General features: G+C 44.7%; 1 protein-coding gene across 1 annotated transcript in view; it reads left to right on the forward strand.

Annotated features, from left to right (window-relative positions):
* The first annotated feature begins 256 nt into the window (after positions 1-256).
* The window catches only part of LOC126272450 (uncharacterized oxidoreductase YjmC-like), a 228,043-nt gene continuing 211,828 nt past the window's right edge, over positions 257-16,471 (forward strand). The window contains exon 1 of the mRNA XM_049975327.1: positions 257-336. The gene's annotated coding sequence lies outside the window, so the exon portion shown is untranslated. The remainder of the gene's footprint in view (positions 337-16,471) is intronic.

Consider the following 16,471-nt stretch of genomic DNA (forward strand, 5'->3'; position numbering starts at 1 on the left):
CGTGAGTCAAGAGATAGTGGTACTCATCTCGCTACTAACGCGAAGAAGCAATGCGTGTAACAGACAGATGTCCTTCATTCAGCTGAGGTACTTAGCGTAATTAACCTGCAAGGACTGAAAGTGACGCGACGCCGAACGTTGTCCAGACAAGTGCCGCGTATTACGTAACGCGAAGGCGTGACATTGGGCGATGTAGCGCTTGCGCGTAACCGCGCTGTCTGTCTATCTCCGCGCATGCGCGACGGCGCCCTGTGGCTCAGTTCGGGGATCGCCAGCGGAGTGGTCACAGCGAACAGCCGGCCGGCGTCTGCCCTGCATAACAACAGCGCCTCTGAGGTGGGTGGTGACGTCACACCATTACGCGCGCCGCGCAGTTCATACGACAAGTTACGAATGAGTCACAGGAAACACTCTTTTTACCATCATTGTCACTTCGTAACCTGTCGATAATTTAAAACGCCTCGGTTCACGCATTTGCGAGAGTGAGAGCTTTTCTGTAAAAATATCTTTCAGCTTATTAAATTGCAAATTTTTATTTATTTATTTGCTTTGATCAGATGACGACCTTCAGGCCTTCTCTTACCTTCAGGGCACGGTTTTCCACACCAAAATTTTTCGCACCTAATATTATTTATTGTTAAATTCATGAAGATAATAATATATCGTGAATGATGATAACGGAACCAAGATATTGGCCAGCGGCGAAAGTTTATCGTGATTTATGTACCACACACGTACATACTACGCGCAAAAATACTTATCAGAGATTTGTCTGTTGTGTAATACTTTTCTGACTTCACGTGAAGTTTGTTATTTATAACAAAAAGTACTTTATATATAGTATTAACGTAGACCTTTGACCACATATCAGTTATCACAACCTTTACTGCGTATTCACATTCGTTGGCTTCGTCAATTTTCAACTAAATTGTCACCTTCCAGCGTAACCTTCATCACATTCAAAATATCGGGGCTGGAAGAGAAGGCGTTTGAGGTGACGCTATTATGCTCCAACCTGCCCAGCTTTATATATATTTGAGGCAGAAAAGATTTTAGCAATTACTGTGGCGATGTCGTAGTTAATTGTACTTAGTATTTCAACAGTGACTTAGAAGTCGTTAGGAGTACCGATGGAGATGCAGTAAATGTACAGTAATAGTAACAACTAAACATAATGATAATGTGTACACGAGAAAGGGTACAAAAGCAAATAGTTAACAACAAGTTGATTGCAAGAGAAATGCAGATAATTTCGTCCTACTTCACTGTATTTAGTAAAAATACAAAAAATCCTTTTTTCCAGTTTTTCACTAATTTCTATAGAAATGAAGACCGCTAAAGACTTTGGGATATGGGAGATCAAAGGTGTAAGAGGACTTTCAGATATATTCGAGTTGAGTTGTGTACGAAGGTATTCCCATGTGAAAGCAGTATTATCAAGCGCGTCGAACGAGCAAGTCATTCTCAGAATCAACGTACTACATTAGTATATTGCGCTACATCTTAATTTTCGTTGGTTCTCCATTTCTTTTCAGTTCTTTTAAACAAAATTTTCTCATTCTTGTGCTGTTTTTCCCCGCGCACCAGTCTCTATTTTCTTTTTTTTTTTTTCTTTATTAAGAGAACTGTTGAAATTTTGCGCTTCTGAGTTTAATTTTGTTGTGTATCGCGTTTCTTGCTATACTCATTTGTCTTATCTGTGTACCTCCTCTGTTAGAAGGAGTCTTTTTTGCTGTTGTATACATGACTGAAAAAACCGTTTCGTGATTTTGCTGTTGCTACCTCATTACCCTTGAAATTGTCGAATTTCTTTACCTGTGGTGTATGTGGATCCGGAAATGACATCTGTTCACATATTAATCACATGGCTACCACACCAGTAGTCTCGGAACGAGGATTATGATAAGTATTACGCCCGTATCTCTCAGATAAGTGTGCTTTGATAACATCCTGACGCAACACTGTTGAATGGGGCGATTGAGCAAATGCACGCAGGTAACTATTGTATCTAATTCAACACACAACACGTGAGGAAATTACCATTTTCATACGACAAATGCATAACCTATTAAGTGTTTTATTCTGCTGCATAGACTCATACACTAACGCACAATTTTTTCCTCACTGTAAGAATGCCGGAGGCTGTAAATATGTGTGTATAATCCGTCAGATAAGACTGTTTGTCCTTCAGTGACAGCATAGAAGCTAAGCGGCAAATTGGTATCTATGTTCAGATTAACACGCGAATCGTTGTCGTGGCGGCTTATGAATGCACGACAGCCTATTAATAACGCCTGAAGTAGATTAGTAAACAGTCACACTAAACTGAAGTTCATCGAAAAGTTTTTCGTGGTCTCCATGTTTTGTGAGTAGAATTTTTATGTATGGATCGGCAGCTGATACAGTATGTTTCCTGTAACCGACGGTTGTACATCTACGTTCTTAATATTTCTTGAATTTATTTGTTCACCACGAGTTTCGGGGTCGCAGCCCCACAGACCTGGGCGCCTTACTTTGGTGACGACTGTAGCTTGCTTCCCAGTACAGCAGCGTTCACGGCACACTTTCATTTTGCTAATTTCAGATTGTTCTTCGGTGCCACGTTATATTTATGTGTATATTTTAACTGCAATTTTCTACAATTAAAAAGATCACCCATTTTAAATAATAATGCTATGTGATGACAAAATTATTCCACCAGGTGTGCAAAATACGAGGGGCGTTCAATAAATAATACAACACGCTTCTTTTCTCGATCAATTTCAGTTGGAAAAATGCAGAAATTGTTGCGGGCCATCGTGGACTATTCCTGTTCCAGCCGCTACAGTTAGTTTCATGAAGTTCCGATAGGTGGCAGAGCTATATGTAGCCTTCAAAATGGCGTCTGTAACGGAAGTGCGTTCCAAGCAGAGAGCTGTCATTGTGTTTCTTTTGGTGGGAAACAAGAGCTCCTTAGATATCCATAGGCGCTTGCAGAACGTATACGGAGACCTACTAGTAAACAAAAGAACGATGGATGTTGGGCGAGGCCTCTGCCGTCAACGCAACAAGGTCACGCAAACCAGTCCGATCTCCCGTATGCCGCCGCACGCACATAGCTGTGACTGATGCATTATTGGACTTTAGCGTGTTCGTCGCCACAAACATGTAACGAATTTCTCAAGACAACGCAAGGCCTCTGTTCGGCCCAATGAAGGATGCAGTGCGCGAGATGCAGCACGTGGATGATGGGGAAGCTATTGATGCAGCAAGGCAGTCCCTCCGACGTCGACCAGTGCATAGGCACCACACTGCTGGCCATGAAAATTGCTACACCGCGAATATGACGTGCTACAGACGCGAAATTTAACCGACAGGAAGAAGATGCTGTGATATACAAATGATTAGGTTTTCAGAGCATTCACACAAGGTTAGCGCCGGTGGCGACACCTACAACGTGCTGATATGAGGAAAGTTTCCAACTGATTTCTCGTACACAAACACCAGTTGACCGGCGTTGCCTAGTGAAACGTTGTTGTGATGCCTCGTGTAAGTAGGAGAAATGCGTACCGTCACGTTTCCGACTTTGATAAAGGTCAGATTGTAGCCTATTGCGATTGTGGTTTATGGTATCGTGACATTGCTGCCCACATTGGTCGAGATCCAATGACTGTTAGAACATAGAATCGGTTGGTTCAGGAGGGTAATACGGAACGCCGTGCTGGTCCCAACGGCCTCGTATCACTAGCAGTCGAGATGACAGGCATCTTATCCGCATGGCTGTAACGGATCGTCTTGATCCCTGAGTCAACAGATGGGGACGTTTGCAAGACAATAACCATCTGCACGACCAGTTCGACGATGTTTGCAGCAGCATGGACTATCAGCTCGGAGACCATGGCTGCGGTTACCCTTGACGCCGCATCACAGACAGGAGCGCCTGCGATGGTATACTCAACGACGAATCTGGGTGCACCAATGGCAAAACCTCATTTTTTTCGGATGAATCCAGATTTTGTTTACAGCATCATGATGGTCGCATCCGTGTTTGGCGACATCCTGGTGAACGCACATTGGAAGCGTGTATTCGTTATCGCTCTACTGCTGTATCACCTGGCGTGATGCTATGGGGTGCCATTGGTTACACGTCTGGGTCACCTCTTGATCGCATTGTCGTCATTTTGAACATGTGTTACATGTGTTACGACCTGTGGCTCTACCCTTCATTCGATCCCTGCGAAACCCTACATTTCAGCAGGATAATTCACAACTGCATGTTGAAGGTCCTGTTCGGGCCTTTCTAGATTCAGAAAATTTTCGATGCTGCCCTGGCCAGCACATTCTCCAGATCTCTCACCAACTGAAAACGTCTGGTCAATGGTGGCCGAGCAGCTGGATAGTCACAATACGCCAGCCACTACTCTTGATGAACTACGGTATCGTGTTGAAGCTGCATGGGCAGCTGTACCTATACACGCCATCCAAGCTTGTTTGACTCAACGCCCAGGCGTATGAAGGCCGTTATTACGGCCAGAGGTGGTTGTTCTGGGTACTGATTTCTCAGGATCTATGCAGCGAAGTTGCGTGAAAATGTAATCACATGTCAGTTCTAGTATAATATATTTGTCCAATGAATACCCGTTTATCATCTGCATTTCTTCTTGGTGTAGCAATTTTAATGCCCAGTAGTCTGTGTTGGCGTACATGGCCCTCCTAGTAAAGTGTCGTAAGTATACCACATTGTACTGAAAAGACGTTGGAAAATTGGGTTTTGTAGCCCAAAAAGTGGGCAATAACATAGTTCAATGCAATCCTGAATACAATCCAGCTGCCGGCCGCGGTGGCCGTACGGTTCTAGGGGCTCCAGTCCGGAGCCGCGCTGCTGCTGCGGTCGCAGGTTCGAATCCTGCCTCGGGCATGGGTGTGTGTGATGTTCTTAGGTTGGTTAGGTTTAAGTAGTTCTAAGTTCTAGGGGACTGATGACCACAGCAGTTGAGCCCCATAGTGCTCAGAGCTAATTGAAACATATAATCGAGCCGCTTTCAAATTGTTGCTTTACTTGTTGAACGTTCATAGCACCTGAGGCAGGGAAAATGCTCAAAAAGGCAGGTTCTGCCTCTTACCGAGAGAGTTTAACAAGTTTTGGTTAGAAAATACTGATGCGACTTACTTACTTCTACATCTACATGGATACTCTGCAAATCTGACAGAGGGTTCATCGAACCACATTCACAATTCTCTACTATTCCAATCTCGTATAACACGCGGATAGAACGAATACCTATATCTTTCCGTACGAGCTCTGATTTCCCTTAGTTTATCGTGGTAATCGTTTTTCCCTATGTAGGTCGGTATCAACCAAATATTTTCGCGTTCGGAGGAGAAAGTTGGTGATTGGAATTTGGTGATAAGATTCAGTCGCAACGAAAAACGCCTTTCTTTTAAAGATGGCCAGCCCAAGTTCTGTATCATTTGTGACACTCTCTCCCATATTTCGCGATAATACAAAACGTGCTGCCCTTCTTTGAATATTTTCGATGTACTCCATCAGTCCAATCTGGTCAGGATCCCACACTGCGCAACAGTATTCTTAAAGAGGACGGACAACCGTAGTGTAGGCAGTCTCCTTAGTAGATCTGTTACATTTTCTAAGTGTCCTGCCAATAAAACGCAGTCTTAAGTTAGCCTTCCCCACAACATCTGTGTGTTCCTTCCATTCGTAATTGTAATTCCTAGGTATTTAATATTTGACTGATTTATCGTGTAAGCGAAGTTTAATAGATTCTTTTTAGCACCCATATGGATGACCTCACACATTTTGTTATTTATGGTGAACTGCCAATTTTCGGTCTCGCGGTTCTAGGCGCGCAGTCTGGAACCGTGCGGCTGCTACGGTCGCAGGTTCGAATCCTGCCTCGGGCATTGATGTGTGTGATGTCCTTAGGTTAGTTAGGTTTAAGTAGTTCTAAGCTCTAGGGGACTGATGACCACAGCAGTTGAGTCCCATAGTGCTCAGAGCCATTTGAACCATTTGCCAATTTTCACACCATTCAGATATCTTTTCTAAATCGTTTTGCAGTTTGTTTTGATCTTCTGATGACTTTTTTTAGTCGATAATCTACAGCGTCATCTGCAAACAATCTGATGCGGCTACTCAGATTGTCTCCCAACACGTTTATATAGATAAGGAACAGCAAAGGGCCTATAACACTACCTTGGGGAACGCCAGAAATCACTTTACAGAAGAACTGAAAAACTGATAGCAGACGATGATACTAGTCTTGACCATGTTAATACAAGCACACACATAGCTTATGAAACAGCCTAAAAGCGTGGACAACGATTTCAGTCACCTCAAAGAGGTTTTGAATCTTTCCAAAACCATCTTTTTGAGGTGCCAACATAAGAATGGAAAATGTGTTTCCAGCGTTGGCTCGAACACATGCAAACGTGTGTATATTTTAAAGACGAATTTTTAAGAAACAAAAAAAAAAAAAAGGATTCAGCTGAAATTCGAATATATAACAACAGTTTTAACAGAAACAAGGGTGCGCTGTTAGTAAAGCGTGGTGGCGGGCTTGGAGCTTGTATGGAGGCGGGAGCGGCAGTTTCAAACGTGCCACATGACGTCACTCGGTCCGGCGGCGAACTGGAGCTGCAGTGAGCTCCGTAACTCACCTTCCGCGCAAGCAACGTTTCGACACACTCTGATTGCTGCCGGATAAACAGAAAACCGTACCAGCAACGGCAACCAGAGGTTTGTACTCCTGACAACGATAGCGTAGGTAGCCATCGAAAGCTCAAGCATTTTATTCTACAAGATTTTATTCACACATGTCGCCGCCAACGACTCTGACGACAAATAAATAGATCCAATAAAACTATCTGCACCAAAAATGTTTTTATTCCTTCGTTGTTTCCGTAAAATTTTAAATGGCAGCTGTCCTAAATTGATAATGCCACAGCAATTCGGTTGGCAATAATAGCTATTAAAATTTTGTAAATACATACTCATGCATCATTTTAACGCTGACTTTCATTACGGACGAATATGTAATTAATGAAAAAGGTGGGATGATGACGTGCAGCAGCGCCGCTGTAGTAACACCTTCTGTTGATAGATTGTTTACCTAGCAGGCAAAAGAGGACGTCCCTGTCACTGTACTGTAAGTTTTGTTCAAATTAGGTCATCGTATCTAAAAATGGTTCAAATGGCTCTTAGCACTATGGGACGTAACATATGAGGTCACAAGTCCCCTAGAACTTAGAACTACTTAAACCTAACTAACGTAAGAACATCACACACATCCATGCCCGAGGCAGGATTCGAACCTGCGACCGTAGTCTCGCGGTTCCAGACTACAGCGCCTAGAACCGCTCGGTCACTCAGGCCGGCCATCGTATCTAGTTACTGGTGCTATTTTGTTTTATTTCGTAGTTTTCCAGACAGGGTGTATACGACCTAGGACGTTCGGGAGATCCGGGAAAAACCTCGGGAATTTTTTCATTCGGGAGTAAACCGGGAAAAACTCGGGAATTGTCTATAATTCCGGGAATTTTTCATTGTTTTAGTTTTCAGTAAAATTTTTGTGATTTTGACTCCTAAGAACCAATACTCTAACAAAGGATATTACTGTATCCCGCTACTGCAGAATAATACTGCAGCAACAAAACATGAACGAGAGAAAAGAAAACGAAAGTAAAACTTAAGTCGCAAAGGAAATGCGCCGTATACAACAACCAAACAGTGCTCATACAAGTGTCTGCCAACAGCAAAGTGTTCCAAAGACTTTAGGAAGACTATGCAATGCTTTATAACAACAAATTGCCTCCGATGAGCGTGACGAGACAACTGTTTAAATTAGTTTGAGCTGTTGCGGACGGGCTCATGAGCATGGGCAGTTGAGTCGCGTATGAGTAGTACCTTCTCCCGGTTCTGGTTACAGAGGTGTGGCTGGGCGCCACTACTTAATATTGCCCCGGTTCGGAAATAAAGTAAATCGGGGCTGATGCACAGAGCAGTCTGAGTTGAGGTGGGGAGTCTCCACGTGACCTGCGATTTTGTTGTTTCGTCTTCGCTTATTACTCTCACGTTAAATGCTAAATATACGGATTTTTGTGGCCAGGAGCTATCAAATGAATTAAAATACGTTCGCATAGTTACGGAAGGCTAAAATACACTACTGGAAACTGAAATAAGAACACCGTGAATTCATTGTCCCCGGAAGGGGAAACTTTATTGACACATTCCTAGGGTCAGATACATCACATGATCACACTGATAGAACCACAGGCACATAGACACAGGCAACAGAGCATGCACAATGTCGGCACTAGTACAGTGTATATCCACCTTTCGCAGCAGTGCAGGCTGCTATTCTCCCATGGAGACGATCGTAGAGATGCTGGAGGTAGTCCTGTGGAACGGCTTGCCATGCCATTTCCACCCGGCGCCTCAGTTGGACCAGCGTTCGTGCTGGACGTGCAGACCGCGTTAGACGACGCTTCATCCAGTCCCAAACATGCTCAATGGGGGACAGATCCGGAGATCTTGCTGGCCAGGGTAGTTGACTTACACCTTCTAGAGCACGTTGGGTGGCACGGGATACATGCGGACGTGCATTGTCCTGTTGGAACAGCAAGTTCCCTTGCCGGTCTAGGAATGGTAGAACGGTGGGTTCGATGACGGTTTGGATGTACCGTGCACTATTCAGTGTCCCCTCGACGATCACCAGAGGTATGCGGCCAGTGTAGGGGTTCGCTCCCCACACCATGATGCCGGGTGTTGGCCCTGTGTGCCTCGGTCGTATGCAGTCCTGATTGTGGCGCTCACCTGCACGGCGCCAAACACGCATACGACCATCATTGGCACCAAGGCAGAAGCGACTCTCATCGCTGAAGACGACACGTCTCCATTCGTCCCTCATTCACGCCTGTCGCGACACCACTGGAGGCGGGCTGCACGATGTTGGGGCGTGAGCGGAAGACGGCCTAACGGTGTGTGGGACCGTAGCCCAGCTTCATGGAGACGGTTGCGAATGGTCCTCGCCGATACCCCAGGAGCAACAGTGTCCCTAATTTGCTGGGAAGTGGCGGTGCGGTCCCCAAGGCACTGCGTAGGATCCTACGGTCTTGGCGTGCATCCGTGCGTCGCTGTGGTCCGGTCCCAGGTCAACGGGCACGTGCATCTTCCGCCGACCACTGGCGACAACATCGATGTACTGTGGAGACCTCACGCCCCACGTGTTGAGCAATTCGGCGGTACGTCCACCTGGCCTCCCGCATGCCCACTATACGCCCTCGCTCAAAGTCCGTCAACTGCACATACGGTTCACGTCCACGCTGTCGCGGCATGCTACCAGTGTTAAAGACTGCGATGGAGCTCCGTATGCCAAGGCAAACTGGCTGACACTTACGGCGGCGGTGCACAAATGCTGCGCAGCTAGCGCCATTCGACGGCCAACACCACGGTTCCTGGTGTGTCCGCTGTGCCGTGCGTGTGATCATTGCTTGTACAGCCCTCTCGCAGTGTCCGGAGCAAGTATGGTGGGTCTGACACACCGGTGTCAATGTGTTCTTTTTTCATTTCCAGGAGTGTATGTTATTAGTTCCAGATTTTATTTCCATCTTTCTGACAGTCAACAATTAATCGCCTTACAGAACAGTGAAGTTATTTTTGTCGGTTTGCTAAAGAGATTTGGCTTAAAATTAATCTTTTCTGCGGAGGCAGTCAATTTATTTGAAACGAAGTGTTTAATTTCACACTATTGGCTAGTTTCAACTGTTCGCTGCATTTCAAGTGCACGTATGGCATTATGCCATAATAAAGAACCAAACATGAGATAATACAGTACTGGTACTCCAAGAACATTTACATACGAATGTGCATTTTAAGCCGAATTCTGAGTTTTAGTATGGTTCACGAAATCCCGACGCTCTTGAAGTATCGTCTCATGTCTTGTTTCTTTTATGACATATGTAAGATATTTTAATGTTTTACACGTACGACCATATGGGCTTCCAGCGTCATCGTAGCTGCGCAAGCGCGGTGATGCCTGTTTCCTGGCACTCTCTTGTAACTGCTGAAACGAACCTATTTCTAACGGGTCGCGGGAAAATATTATGAATGGTGGTTTGAAAAGCGTTACATTCAAAGCAGATTTCCTTTTACGCAAGATGAACTATGTGCGAGAATGTACGATTAATTTCTTAAATCACAAAGCGTTTGACTGTCATTTAAAAATAAACTCTTTGAGGACAACCATTTAGAAGAATTCCGAGCCTAGAAGATCAGACATTTACGTCGTTAGTAAAAATTTTACTGGCACATTTGTGGGATGTTATTGAGGTGTAACGCGCCAAAAAGATCAACATTATTCGTGGAAGCTTAGATTCTCTTCCAGCTTATTAATCTTACAGGTAGAGACAAATATTATATGTGAATGCTATGTATATTAATTTAAATCATTAACTTTTCTTACTTGTGTGTTCGTGCTACTGAAGAGAGATCTTGCCATTGGCTTACTACATCACGTGTCCTATGCTGCCATCAGCTGGTCAGATCACGTGACATGCGCTATGACTGTCTGACAAAAGGGCATCGCAGTCTGGATTTCAAAGTTTCGGAAAGTAACATGCGGTGTTCGGTGGAATTCAAATTTATACCTTCGTAATACTTACTTGTTGCTGCACAGCAGAGGTCTTTCAAAATGTGTTCCCCCCCCTCCACCCTCCCCCCTCCCCCCTCCCCCCTCCCCCCCTGAGTACGTTTTCTAGTGCCGGGAATTTCTACTCCCGTATATAAAACCATAAACATTCAAAGGATTGATGAGTTTTATTGTGCCGAGGAAGAGTATACTTTCACTTAAACACGGAAAAAGTGTATTATCACCCGGGAGAAAGTGTATTTTTAACCGGGAAAAATCCGGGATTTTTTTTTCCTTGTCCACGTATACACCCTGCCTGACGATTTTTCACTTAGTTGTCAAAGTTATATTTAACATTTATGTAAAATGGTATGTATTCACCTGCCAAAAATAATTGTTGTGCAAATAAGTTACAACTAAATTTCTTATTTAAGATAGGTGTGTTTTATATGCACCGTGTAACTTTATATTTATTTCTTTAATCTTATGAGGTCGTTTGAAAATTAGCAGGGCACGAAACGAGTAATGAGGAATGAAGGAAACGGGTCCAAAAACAGCTTTATCATGTTACCATCCATTAGGAATGTGGAATGCACTCAACGACTGTGATATGACTTTCAAAATGATGGAGCACAGCAATCAGTCGTCCTTTCATCACTTTGCAAGCTAAAAACATCTATTACCTTTTTTCCGAAATCAACCAGCTTTTTTTAAATTCCTTATAGTTTCCTTTGATAACAGTGGCCACACATCACTACCAAGACTTTCAGTTAAATTTACAAAATTTTAATTAATTACAATCTTTTTGTGATATGTGATACTTCTCGTCTGTGTTCCTAAGGGTTAACCCCCATGGATTTCTTTGCTATCTGACTGTGTGTAGAAAAGATTTCAGCTAGGAAAACGCAGGCATTCGCTGGCGGACCATAGCTGTCGCGAACCACAAATCTGACACTGTCCGTTAGTCCACAGGTAGAGCCGGAATGCCTCCTGCCTTTTGCTACAGCTTTGATATAAAGGCAGAAAACCGCGACAGGGTCCGGTCAAGCTTCACTGCCTGTTCATTTTATTGATGATCCCGCTAGATACGAACTCATCTGTAGCAGACGAGCTCATAACTCCCATAATGGCCACAAGATGGCAGTGCAAATGCCAATTAAATATTGAATGCTTAACAGCACATATATTACACATTCATCACTACTATAATTATAAATTACATACACAAACATTCCTAAGAAACCAGCCCCTGTATCAGTGACAACCATATCAGAATGCCTACGGTAATTCTTGAGATTAGCCTTCAAATACAGACAGAAAATATAGCGTCGGGATTTAGTAATTTGTATAAATGTTTTGCTACAATATCTATTTAGCATTGGCTAGTACAGACGTATCAGTAATTACATATACATATATATAAATATCTATATTTACGGATAAGAAACTTCGTAATGTTCGTGCTTAAGAAACTGAATATCCAGTCCTTCAATCCAGCGCACAGCTTCTCGAGTTGCCAGCGGGTAGTCCTCGTTATCAATGTGACAGGCTCGAATCTTGCAGTCACTGAAAATGTGATGAAAATCTGGTGTGGAGCTTCACAGTCACAGTCTGGATTAGGCAGCTTTTCCACTTGTGCAGAGCATCTCTACATCGGCTGTGGCCCGTTCTGAATCTGTCCAGAGCAGTCCAGGTTGTTGTGGTTGGCAGGAGAGCCAACACCGTGTTACTAGAGGAGGCCGAAAGGCACGCGTTTTAGCTCACGCAGGCTGGCGTGAGGTCTGGAACAGGACAAGGAAATTAGAATTTAGAAAAACGGACGTAGCTGGTGGAATACTTAACTTTAATCCATTAATGGAGAAGGTCGGTCTTGACGGTACATAGTTCACAATATCAATAGTAACTGATAATGGCGCCTTGCTAGGTCGTAGTAAATAACGTAGCTGAAGGCTATGCTAAACTATCGTCTCGGGAAATGAGAGCGTATTTAGTCAGTGAACCATCGCTAGCAAAGTCGGCTGTACAACTGGGGCGAGTGCTAGGAAGTCTCTCTAGACCTGCCGTGTGGCGGCGGTCGGTCTGCAATCACTGATAGTGGCGACACGCGGGTCCGACGTATACTGCTGGACCGCGGCCGATTTAAAGGCTACCACCTAGCAAGTATGGTGTCTGGCGGTGACACCACACAGGTCTTGCGTGGTACCTGGGATCTACTTGGAAGTCTTATCAGCTGTAAAGTTGTTACGCAGGCACACATCGACCTTCCCATTCCTCAAGAGGTTCAAAATCCTTCCACGCATGGCAGAAGCATCATACAGGGTTGTTTGCGCAATTTTTACCTTTTAAGATTCAGAAGTGGCAAGTCACTATGCGGGGTTAGACCAGGATTAGGGAGCAAGTTGGCGCTGTGGTTAAAACGCTGAACATTCGGGAGGATGGCACTTCAAACCCGCATCCGACCGTCCTTCTGTAGGTTTCCCGTGATTTGCCTAGATCGCTTCAGGCAAATGCCGAAACACACTACTGGCCATTAAAATTGCTACACCACGACGATGGCTTGCTACAGACGCGAAATGTAACCGACAGGAAGAAGATGCTGTGATATGCAGATGATTAGCTTTTCAGATCATTCACACAAGGTTGGCGCCGGTCGCGACACCTACAACGTGCTGACATGAGGAACGTTTCCAACCGATTTCTAATACAAAAACAGCAGTTAACCGCCGTTGCCTGGTCAGACGTTGTTGTGATGCCTCGTATAAGGAGGAGAAATGCGTACCATCACGTTTCCGACTTTGATAAATGTCGGATTGTAACTTATCGCGATTGCAGTTCATCGTACCGCGACATTGCTGCTCGCGTTGGTCGAGATCCAATGACTGTTAACAGAATATGGAATCGGTGGTTCAGGAGGGTAATACGGAACGCCGTGCTGGATCCCAACGGCCTCGTATCACTAGCAGTCGAGATGACAGTCAGCTTATCTGCATGGTTGTAACGGACCGTGCAGCCACGTCTCGATCCCTGTGTCAACAGATGGGGAACTTTGCAAGACAACAACCATCTTCACGAATAATTCGACGACGTTTGCAGCAGCATGGACTATCAGTTCGGAGACCATGGCTGCGGTTACCCTTGACGCCGCATCACAGACAGGAGCGCCAGCGATGGTGTACTCAACGACAAACGTGGGTGCACGAATGGCAAAACGTCATTTCTTCGGAAGAATCCAGGTTCTGTTTACAGCATCATGATGGTCGAATCCGTGTTTGACGACATGGTGGTGAGCGCACATTGGAAGCGTGTATTCGTCATCGCCATACTGGCGTATCACCCGGCGTGATGCTATGGGGTGCCGTTGGTGACACGTACCGGTCACCTCTTGCTTGCATTGACGGCACTTTGAACAGTGGACGTTACATTTCAAATGTGTTACGAACCGTGGCTCTACCCTTCATTCGACCTCTGCGAAACCCTGCATTTCAGCTGGATAATGCACGACCGCATGTTGCAGGTCCTGTACGGGCCTTTCTGGATACAGAAAATGTTCGACTGCTATCCTGGCCAGTACACTCTCCAGATCTCTCACCAATTCAAAACGTTTGGTCAATGGTAGCCGAGCAACTGGCTCGTCACAATACGCCAGTCACTACTCTTGATGAACCGTGGTATCGTGTTGAAGGTGCATGGGCAGCTGTACCTGTACACGCCATCCAAGCTTGTTTGACTCAATGCCCAGGCGTATCAAGGCCGTTATTACGGCCAGATTTGGTTGTTCTGGGTACTGATTTCTCAGGATCTATGCACCCAAATTGCGTGAAAACGTAATCACGTGTCAGTTACAGTATAATACAATTGCCCAATGAATACCCGTTTATCATCTGCCTTTCTTCTTGGTGTAGCAATTTTAATGGCCAGTAGTGTACTTTCTTTCAAAGGTCACAGCTGATTTCATTCTCCATTCTTCCCTAATCCAAGCTTGTGCTCCGTCTGTAATGACTTTGTTGTCCACAGGAGGTGTTAGAAACTAATCTCCTCGTCCTTCCCCTCCTAGACTAGCATTCTTGGAGATCTTGCGGAATTCCCTCATTAGGGCATAGATATGAGTAGATCAGGAGGTTTTATACCAGACAGCATTAGAAGACAATGATCTGGAGTAGATCTGACTGCGCCAGATGTTACGTGAATCGTAGTATTCAGCTTGCTGTCACCACGTGTTGTACGATGACTGTTCATCCAAACAGGTGCACAGTACTCAGCACTTGAATACCACGAACCCAAGGCTGAACACCATAGGTTGGTTGCTGAAGATCCTCATGTAGCTCCTAATACCTTATGGAGAATGTTGTTTCGAGTCCTCAGTTTTTGAGCCAGGTTCAGAAAGTGCTGCTTGAAGAATAGTGTACAGTACAAGATGAAACGAAGATATTTTGTGTTCGAGTTATGTAAAAGAATGTGAAACAACTACTTTACTATCACCAGTCATTGATTTATAATGTCCACAACGCTTTTCGAAGGTTTAAACCTCCGTCATCAGATGGAGTTACACGTTTTAGTACGACATATGTGTGGATTTTCTTAAGTTATGCTGTAACGTATGCCACTGTCTAGTGTAGGTTCAAAACAGTATTTCAGAACACGGTCTTGAGGAGGATTTTTGACTAAAAACTAAATGTATATCTAAAGATGAAAATCAACAACCAAAATAGAATAGGATATAAACAAATCAGTGACTGGTAACAGTAAACTTGTTATTCCATTCGCAATAACAGTCACGGTAAGGCCTATCCTAAACTTTGCATTTGAAGAATTTTGCCTCTGAAACTACACACACCAAAAAAAGTTTTGCATCACCTGTGTTCCGAGAGTTCCTGAACATGTACACAAAATTGGAATAAAGGTCAACGTAAACATCATTTCCGCCCTTTTTATTGCTCGTGAAAATCACACGTTGCTTGTTGTATTACCATACAGCGATACCTTCAGAGGTGGTGGTCCAGATTGCTGTACACACTGGTACCTCTAATACCCAGTAGCACGTCCTCTTGCATTGATGCATGCCTGTATTCGTCGTGGCATACTATTCACAAGTTCATCAAGGTACTTTTGGTCCAAATTGTCCCACACCTCAACGGCGATTCGGTGTAGATCCCTCAGAGTGGTTGGTGGGTCACATCGTCCATAAACAGTCCTTTTCAATCTATCCCAGGCATCTTCAATAGGGTTCATGTTTGGAGAACTTCCTGCCACTCAAGTCGAGCGATGTCGTTATCCTGAAGGAAGTCATTCACAAGATGTGCTCGATGGGGGCGGGAATTGTCATCCATGAAGATGAATGCCTTACCGATATGCTGCCGATATGGTTGCACTATCGGTCGGAGGATGGCATTCAGGTATTGTACAACCGTTACGGCGCCTTCCATGACCACCGATGGCGTACGTCGGCCCCTCATTATGCCACCCCTAAACAACAGGGAACCTTCACCTTGCTGCATTCGCTGGACAGTGCGTCTAAGGCGTTCAGCCTGACCAGGTTGCCTGCAAACACGTCTCCGACGATTGTTTGGTTGAAGGCTTGTGCGACACTCATCGGTGAAGAGAACGTGATGCCAATCCTAAGTGGTTCATTCGGCATGTTGTTTGACCAATCTGTACCACGCTGCATGGTGTCGTGGTTGCAAAGATGGACCTCGCCATGGACGTCGGAAGTGAAGTTGTGCATTATGCAGCCAATTGTGCACAATTTGAGTCATAACACGACGTCCACTGGCTGCATGAAAACCATTATTCAACATGGAGGCGTTTCTGTCAGGGTTCCTCCGTCATCCACTGTATTAGTAGCCATT

Source organism: Schistocerca gregaria, chromosome 5 (genome assembly GCF_023897955.1).
Source record: "Schistocerca gregaria isolate iqSchGreg1 chromosome 5, iqSchGreg1.2, whole genome shotgun sequence".
NCBI lineage: Eukaryota > Metazoa > Arthropoda > Insecta > Orthoptera > Acrididae > Schistocerca > Schistocerca gregaria.